The sequence below is a fragment of the Monodelphis domestica genome, chromosome 1 (genome assembly GCF_027887165.1).
Source record: "Monodelphis domestica isolate mMonDom1 chromosome 1, mMonDom1.pri, whole genome shotgun sequence".
Lineage (NCBI taxonomy): Eukaryota > Metazoa > Chordata > Mammalia > Didelphimorphia > Didelphidae > Monodelphis > Monodelphis domestica.
In genome coordinates, this window is record NC_077227.1 from 599649385 (window position 1) to 599658924 (window position 9540).

The window sequence follows — 9540 nt, forward strand, 5'->3', positions numbered from 1 at the left end:
TCTTTTTCAGTATTTATTGGCTTATACTCAGAGCAGAGCTTCATGCTTGAATTCTAATCCCTCCCCTTTGGGCACCTGGCTTGGCAACCAAAAAGAAATCACCTATTCTACTTTCTTGACTTGACAATTGCTATGACTTTTCCTAAAGATAGACTATTGTGGAAGAAATGATGGTGAATTTTTTTGTAAATGGCAAAGGTACTGTTCTCAGAGCAAAAGTAGTGGGAGGTTTAAGACTGTTGAGAAAGAGTCTAAGGACTTAAGGCAAGCTTATTTGGAAAATGGTTTACCATGGTAGAAAGACAAGTGATTGAATTTTGCCATAGGATTTAAGAATTGAAGGAATGTATCAAGTTAAGTTGCAGATAGTTTTTTTTTTTTAAAGATACTGTAGGTTGGGGAAATTATAACACAGATTGGTAAAATTTGGAACTTCTCTTTTATTTGGGATTCTTGATCTTCTCTTCATCCCATTAATCAGAGTGCTAATATTTTAAAACTTCAACCACTATTAGGCACCTATTGTGTCTCCAGATTTATGTTTTAATGAATTTAGCATTAAATCTCTGATTCTTATAGAGATTAGGTATATATTTTAGTCTATGTAAAGGCCTTCCGTCTCCACAATGCCTTTGAAGATCAAAGACATGAGTGAATGGCAGAGTAGACTTAGAATTCATGCATGTTTTCAGTCAGAAGGAACCTTGAAGATTATTATACATCTAATCTCTTAACAGAATGGAGAAACTGAAGTCTAGAAAGGCTTAAGTAACATGCTTGGAGTCAGAGATAATAGAGCTAGGATTTGAACCAAGATTTGACTTTAGAGCTCACCACTCCCATCCCTCACAGCTTTGTTGTTTTTTTTTTAACCCTTTTTCTCTTAGTAACTTATGACAGAAGGCTAATGGCTAGGCAAAATAGAGTTAAGTGTCTTGCCAAGGGGCACAACTAGGAAATCTCTGAAACTAAATTTGAACCTAGGCCCTCTGGACTGCAGGCCTGGCTTTATCCACTGAGTCAGGTAACTGCCTTTCCCACCCTCCGTGGGGTTATTTACTTGGGACCTTTATTATAATCTGTCCTCTGTTAGGACCTTGTGAAGAACTAATTGTTCTGTGGCTTAGGAGGGACATCAGTTACATCAGTTCTTCTTTAGCTAGCATCATTCCCTGCTTTGACTTCATCAAGTTTCATAAGAGAAAGGCAAAACTACCTTAAGAGGGAAAGTTAATCAAGTAAAATAATCCCAGTTTTTATAATTTATCTTTTCTTCCAAAGTGAGAATGTCTCAATGACTTAAACAGGTGCTTTAAGTCTGTATTTACATTGAAAAGGGAGCTTTGAACTTTTTGAGGCCACCAATTCAATTGTTCAGTGACAGTAATTGCTAAAAAATGCTTACTAAATCTAGATCTGTTTCTTTTTATTGTCCAATAAGTTGTCTTGTTTTGTTCTCTGGAACAATATTGTATAAAATACAGCTTTCTTTATGACAGCCTTTTCAGACAGTTGGATATTGCTATCATAAATTTCCTTTTTCTTTTCCTTTTGAACCTTAAATATACTCAGTTACCTGAATAATTACTCTTGTAACATTATTTAGACCCTTTACCATACCAGTTACTTCTCTTAAAATGGTTCCTTTAATTGTCTCTTCTTTACCTGAACATAGGGTTCAATGTGACTCATCTTCCTTGATCTGGAACACTATTCTTAAGTGTGATCTTGGATTACATTAGTTTGTTTTTCAGCTAAAAGCTCTAGGTTTTCTTCATATTTTAAGATGATTCTTCAGAATCCTATATTTCAAATAATTGGTTTTTGGCTTTTTTTTTTAAAAAAAACTCATACAGCACCTTAAATTTATTTCAAATGGAATTTTTGAAATTTAACTTCATTATTCTAGGGTCATAGGATCATAGAACTAGAGGGGAGCTCTTGTCTCATCCTCTCTTTTAATAGGTTCCTTAAATAATGATCCTTAAGGCAATCCCTTGGGGTTAGGTAACTTGTACAGGGTCATGAAAGTAGGGATCATTAGAAGTAGGATTTGAACTCATTCCCTCTTTAAAAAACTTTTTTAATAACAAATTTCCATATGACTTTTCAGAAGTTATATAATACAGATTGTCTCTTCCCTGCTGGAGCTGGCAATTCAATCTGGCTTATACACATGTATTATCTTGCAAAACATGTTTCCATATTATTCATTTTTAAAAAGTGAATAATCTTATAAAACCAAAATCCGAAAATGTACGCAAATAAATGAGTGCTAAATCAGTCATATTCATATCTGCATTCTTACTCCAACAGTTCTTTGGAGATGGATAGCACTCTTTTTCATAAGTCCCTCAGAATTTTTCTAGATTGTTGTATTCCTTTTGGTAGCAAAGTATCACATTTGGTTGCTCTACAATATTGCTGTTACTATGAACAATGTTTATTATGAACCCAGATTCTCTTAAAGCCTTTGCTCTTTCTTTGTACCATACTACCTCATTCTAACCTGACCTTTTGAATACAATTGACATTATTACTAGCTTTGTATCGTCTATAAAGTTGATAAGCAGGACTTCTATGTCTTTCAAGTCATTGATTAAAAATGTCAAATAGGACAGGGACAAGGATAAAAATTTCTGGGACATTTGACTTGTAGTGACTCTCAAGGTTACTATTAATTCATCAGACATTTTGTGAATGCTAAATTGTTCAACCAGAGCCCAATTTACCTAACTACTACCAACTATTGTCTAGCCTGTATTTCTCTATTTGCCTTGCTGAAGTCAGAATACATGATTTCTACACAGATTTTAATTTATTCTTAAAAATGAGGTTTGACATAACTTTTTTTAGTGAATCCTTACTAGGTCCTTGATACTGCTCTTGTGTTTGCAAACATGTTGAATAAATTTTTGCCACAGATTGACATCATTCACCAATCTATAGCTCCTGGGATACATCTTTTTCCTTCATTTTAAAATTAGGATGTCTTTCTGTCTCTAGTTTTCTGACATTTACCATGATTTCTTAAAGGCTGTTGAAAAAGCTTGCAAATGATTTTGAAATATTTTTATTCCCCACGGGTACAATTTTTCTAGTTCTAGAGACTTGAAATGACTTTAAATATTTACTCTTTTAATTTCTTGGGCTTCAATAACTTTTTTTCCATTTTTTTGGCCATATATTATATTGGCTTATTTTACATTTTAATTGAATTGCATTTTGTTAAGTATGCTTATTTTAATATCACCTGTATTTCTCAATATATTACCTCCCCTTCCCTTACCAGAGAGCAATTACTTATAACAAAGAAGAAAAAAGAAAAGCAGTTTGTCAAAACTAATATATTAATAAAGTGACAACTATTTGTAGGTTCTGGGTTCAAATGTGACCAAAGATACTTTCTGCCTGTGTGACCCTGGGCAAGTCACTTAACCCTCATTACTTAGCCCTTATCCACTCTTTTGCCTTGGCACCAATACAAGTATTGATTTGAAAGCAGAAGGTATTATGGAATTTTAAAAAAAACCCTATAAATATTTTTGTTTATATGGGACCTTACTTTTTTGTCATTGACCTCAGTGGAATCTATGGGTCAAAGGTTATGGATGTTCTAGTTATTTAATTCCACTTCATTTCTAAATCCAAATCAATTCCTAGTACATTAGATTCCAGGGATTCAACAACCTCCTAACATTTACTATTACCAGCTTCTTTTTACCAATTTGCTGTGTGGTGAGTGAAACCCCCAAATTATTTGATTTGCATTTCTCATATTTGGAACATTCTTTCATATGATTATTAATAGGGTACATATGCACAGAGGTCACACTGTTAAAGCCATCTTGGCAGCCTGGGCTAAAACAGCTTCAAGACAGGTTTAAACCTGTTGGCAATCTGGGGAATGCATGCTCCAAGCATATGAAGACTTCTCCCAGCAGAATTGGTGTGTGAAAATAATTTGTTCCAATAGCCATAAAAGTGGTAGAAGCAAGTGTTGTGGAATTCAGAGTTTGGTCAAACCTCAAAGACTCTGAGGTCATCCACTACATCCTTGGACCTCCAGTTATCCTGACTTTTGTCTTGCCATTGGACTTCAATGACTGGAAGAGACGGTGAGGCTGATGATTTTGGCCAATTCTGCCTCACTAAAATCCAGTTCACGTCACTCATTGTGATGTCATTGGTCTTAAGAAAACAAAGGATGAACAATAGGGTACAGTCTTTTTAAAAACTTTGCTCATATCCATGACTGCTTATCAGGGAATGCTTTTGGTCTTATACTTTATTATTTTTTTAAACCTGCTTTTTATAGTTTGAGTATTTTCTTTGATGAAGATGGAAGCTATGACTATTTTGATTTCTTGTTTTACATTATGCTACTTATTTAAACAGGAAATCTCTTCCCTTGTTCTTATTGTGAATATAATTTTAAAAATTATTTAATTTAGAATATTTTTCCATGATTCCATGATTCATGTTCTTTCCTTCCCTGTCTCCTACTCCTCCCTCCTGTAGCCAACGAGCAATTCCACTGGGTTTTACGTGTGTCAACGATCAAGACCTATTTCTAGGTTGTTAGTATTTGTTCTGGGGTGATCGCTTAGAGTCCACATTCCCAATCATATCCCCATCGACCCTTGTGATCAAGCAGGTGTTTTTCTTTGCTTTTATGCACCCACAGTTCTTCCTCTGAATATGGATCTCATTCTTTCTCATAAGTCCCTCAGAATTGTCCTGGATCATTGCATTGCAGCTAATAGAGAAGTCCATTACATTTGATTGTGCCACAGTGTATCAGTCTCTGTATACAATGTTCTTGGAGTCTCTTCTTGAAACCTTACAAATGACTTCCATTCTCTCAGATTTGTTGTTGGTTGTATATATATATACTGCCATTAATCTTTTTTTTCCTCATTAATCTTTTGTGTGTGTGTTTTTTTACCAGCCTTTATTTCCATCATACACCTTTTCCTCACATATAAGGTTTTCTCAAATCTATTTCTGATTTCATTTCTAATACCCCCTTATAATTATGAACATAATTACAGAAACCTTCTCATCCTGGACTATCTTATAGACATGGAACATTCACATTTTAAAATGTCCTAGGAAATATACCATATTTTCCATATGTTATCAGAAAAAACTACCACTCCCTTTCCTAGGAGATGGGTAGTGCTGTATCATCAGTCCTCTAAATTATTAGATCAGAATTCTTAGTCTTTCAAAATTGTTTGAACGTTTTTTCAACTCTTAAGCTCAGACAACTTTCTGTGTAGCCTGGCTCTATCTGTTTTGCACTGTCATGGTATTTGTGATTCTATAGATAATATCATAATAGAGGTTACTACAAACTCACATTGTCTTCCTCCTGTGTATCCCAGAGAGAAATATTTCACTTCTCTAGGCCTTAGTTTTCTCTTGTAAAATGAGGCAGCTTGGACTAGATGACCTCTCAGTTGTAAGTCCAGTAAGCCACTTGAGACTCCACCTTGAATGCTCAGTGTAACTACAGCTTGGTTACAGCAGGTGGCAGAGCAGTAGCACCCATCGAATAGCCCTGAATTTCTCTCATTGCTTTGGAGGAAGAATTTTGCACAAAACAAACTGCCTTGACTATTGCACAGTGTCCTCTGTAAGGGGCAGATTTGAGTCCTTTCTACTCTCAAAAGAGTTCTAAAAACTTACCAAATTCAACAGGTGAGAAGCAAAGAAAGTGGGTCAGACCACCACAATAAGAGTGGGTTCTGGATTAGGTGGCTTTGCTGGGGAATATTAAAGGTGGATATAAAGTGGAAAGTTTTTAGAACTGAAGGGAAGGGATTTTTTTTGAAGTGGCGGAGGAAGGTATCAAAGATCCACATGTAGCCCTGGAACGACTTTAATATATTTTCGCCTCTCCCCAACTTTGCAGCCCCCCCCCCCTTTCCCTTACTTAGGGCTGCTCCATCTCCATTGGAAGGACTAAAGAGATTGTTTCAAGTGCTTCCATCCCTCTCCTACCCTTTTCTTCCTTTCCTTTTTCAGATCTATCTGTGAATAAATGGTTTGATCCAGGCAATATATTAATAGAATTCAATTTGATTTATAACATTGTGACCTTCCTCCCCAAGCCTATCATTTTTTGCTCTGTACTCTAGGCTGAACCAGTTAATATTAGAAACAGGATAGAGAACTTATAATGGAGAGTCCCCTGTTTGAGCTTCCTCAGGTAACTGCTGTGAAGTTCAGTGATAGGCTCATTTTCCTTATTTTGCAGTCACAGCTTATTGTAGCAAGCTCTCTTTTGGGTCAGGGGAGCTGAGTTTCAAACTGAACTCTTCTGACTGACTACTGTGTGATCTGGGGCAAATCACTAAGCCCTCTAGGTTTTTATTTTTACCTCAGGAGGGAACTGTAAAACAGAGACTAGACTGAGGTAGCTGTGGTCCCATTTCTAATTCCTATGGATCTCTTTGTGCAAGGACTTAGAGAAAACTTCAGTGTGAACAGATACTGATAGGAAAGGAATTGGGCCCAGCTGGTTGGAGGGTACATAAGTTATGGATAAACTAAGGTGAGAGAAGGAAGGACATTGAGCTTGGGAAACCAGAATGGTGTAGGAGGCCAGGGAGAAGATGGATGGTGGCAGAGAGATCAGTCAGTAGGAATTAGAATTTCTGTTGTTACTGTGATAGAATCTAGTCATAGAAAATGAGTCCAAAGCTAAGTGATAGAGGCAGAGGAGAGCATCTTAGATTATTGAGAGTGGCCAGTCTTTCAGTAGACTTACCTTTGGGTATGGGTTGCTTTTAAGGAGGGAGCTGAAGCAGAACTAAGAGAAAATTTCTAGGTAGACATGATAGACTTAAGGAGAAGGTCTGAAGTAGTTATGTGGAGTTAGAGAAGAAAGAAATAAAAAACATACATTGAATAGTGTGAAGGTAAGATGAAGTTGAACAATGTGAATTAGGATCAAGTCTCTCCACCTTATGGCAGTGCACACTGAGACAAGACAATGGATGGTATAGAGGTCACTAAAGGCAGGGAGTTTCCATGGCAGGTACAGGGGCCTGCCAATAGGGAATAAATGGGATGGAAGATGTTTTTCATTGTTTTTTTTTAATACTATTGCCACCAGTGACTTGATGTTTCTTAAGATATTGACAATTAAAAAGAAATTGTACACCTCAAAGAGAAAAGTTAATGGGACTATGTTAGCCCATAAGCCTTCTAAGTGGTGGCGTCACCAGGGAGGGCAGCGGCTTTGAAGAGGAGAGGGGCACCATGGAAATGGGGTTATACCAGGTAGCTTCTGTAAGTCCCAGTTCGAGTTTCCCTATTCCCCTTTGTTCACTAATTCTTTGAGTCCTGATTCCCCTCCTATCTAGAGTGACCATTCTGCTCTCCATGTGCCTCCACTATCAGAAAGGCACCTTTGATCCTATCAGAAAAAACCTTAGAGCCCACTGAGCCACATTTGGAAAGATTCTGATGCTGAAACTCTCTTGGACAGAAGTGTACATTTCTGCAGCACCCACATTAAGCTAAAAATAAAAGTTATACCCCCAAACCAGCCCAAATGAGGTGATGTGAAACCATAATGGGTCTGCTAGGGGTGAGAGGTTTCAGAGTGGTGGAAACAGGATGTGAGCAGAGGAGGTGGCTGGGGAAGGTGAAGGTGGCTTGGGTAGCACTGCATGTTCTGAGCCACAGCCAAGGTGCAAGCTGGAGTGGGTGTCCTTCCATCCTGTCCTTGGTGACTCAGCGGAGCCCTGCTGTTAACCCCTTCTTGGCCTGTGGCCCTCAGATGAGTGTAAGGCCCACCTTATGGTCATTTGGGATCGGGGAGAGTATCTCTTGCTGGTGCAAATCTGCCAATGTCTGGAATTGCTTCCTCAACTCTAAAATGTGGAGAGATGGAGTCGGTGGAGGGTAGATGGTGTGATCTTTGAGATCTTTTCCAGCCACGATGCTATGCTTCTACCTTAACAATGGATCTCCCTCTGAGGAGGAGGGTTTTCTATAGTCAAGTTTCATAGGAGAGGCTGCATAATATATAAAACTGAGTGCCACTTAGCTGTGTGATCCTAAGTAAATTGCTTAATCTCTGTTGAATTTAAGTTGGTCTCCAAGGTTCTTTTTAGCTCAAAATCAATGACTGGATCTATCAGAGACACTGTCAGGCAAGGACCAATAAAAAGCCTTTGCTCAGAATGGAGCCAAAGTCTAAAGTTAATTTTTTTCTTTTTTAAAAAGAGGAACCATGCGGTAGATCTTTTTGTAATGTTCATAATGACTCCTGATTTCTATGTTTTGGTCATTCTATTTTGGGGCATAATAAATGGGCTTTCTTTAAAAGACACACCTGTGTCCACCTCACACTTGGAAGTATAAATTTACAATGTGTGTTTGGCAGGGGTTTTTGATATTCATCTTTGTCTTTCCTGGACTGTCTTAAACTGATAGATAAGACTGGCTTTCACTAAAAGGTTCTGAACTCCTCCCTGCATCTGGAATTGAGTGCTGGAGAGGCCTCTCTTGGTTGTACTATGATCGGAGAATGACTCGTGCTTCCTGAGTCTCCCCACTTTCCCAGTGTTGCCTAGGCTGAAGTCCCCTTCAATGTCAGGGAAAGGCTCCCTGTTACTTCCATTGCTGCCATCTGATTTCTAGAAAGACCTGGAGTTGGGTAAATTGGCATGAGCCTTTGACTAAAAGCCTTAAACTTCTTAGCAAGATTGGCAGGTGCACACAGTTCATTAGACCCATAATTAGCCAGTGGAGTGGAGCATAAGAAAAGTCAGCATTTGTTTGTTAGTTTTTTTAAATTTTATTTGGTCAATTTCAAACATTATTCCTTGGTTACAAGAATCATATTCTATCCCTCTCTTCCCTCCCCCAACCCTTCCCGTAGCTGATGCAATTCTACTGGGTTTTACTTGTGTCCTTGATCAAAACCTATTTCCATCCTGTTGATGTTTGCACTAGGATATTCCTTTAGGGTCTACATCCCTAACCATATCCCTTCAACCCATGTAACTAAGCAGTTGTTTTTCTTTGGTGTTTTTTACTCCCACAGTTTTCCCTCTGAATATAGATAGTGGTTTTTCTCGTAGATTCCTCTGGGTTGTTCAGGATCACTGCAATACCACTAATGGAGAAGTCCATTACATTCAATTGTACCACAGTGTATCAGTCTCTGTGTACAATATTCTCCTGGTTCTGCTCCTCTCGCTCTGCATCACTTCCTGGAGGTTGTTCCAGTCTCCATGGAATTCCTCCAGTTCATTATTCCTTTGAGCACAATAGTATTCCATCACCAACAGATACCACAATTTGTTCAGCCATTCTCCAATCAAAGGGCATCCCCTCATTTTCCAGTTTTTTGCCACCACAAAGAGCTCAGCATGTTTCTGACAGGAGCACCAGCATTATTACATTGTGGGACAATGTGGTAGAAGAGTTTATGAATATTTCTTCCTCAAATCCCCAACTTCCCTTTTAACATGGAGGTTTTTTATGACCTGTGATTTTTATTTGAACCTTTTCCCC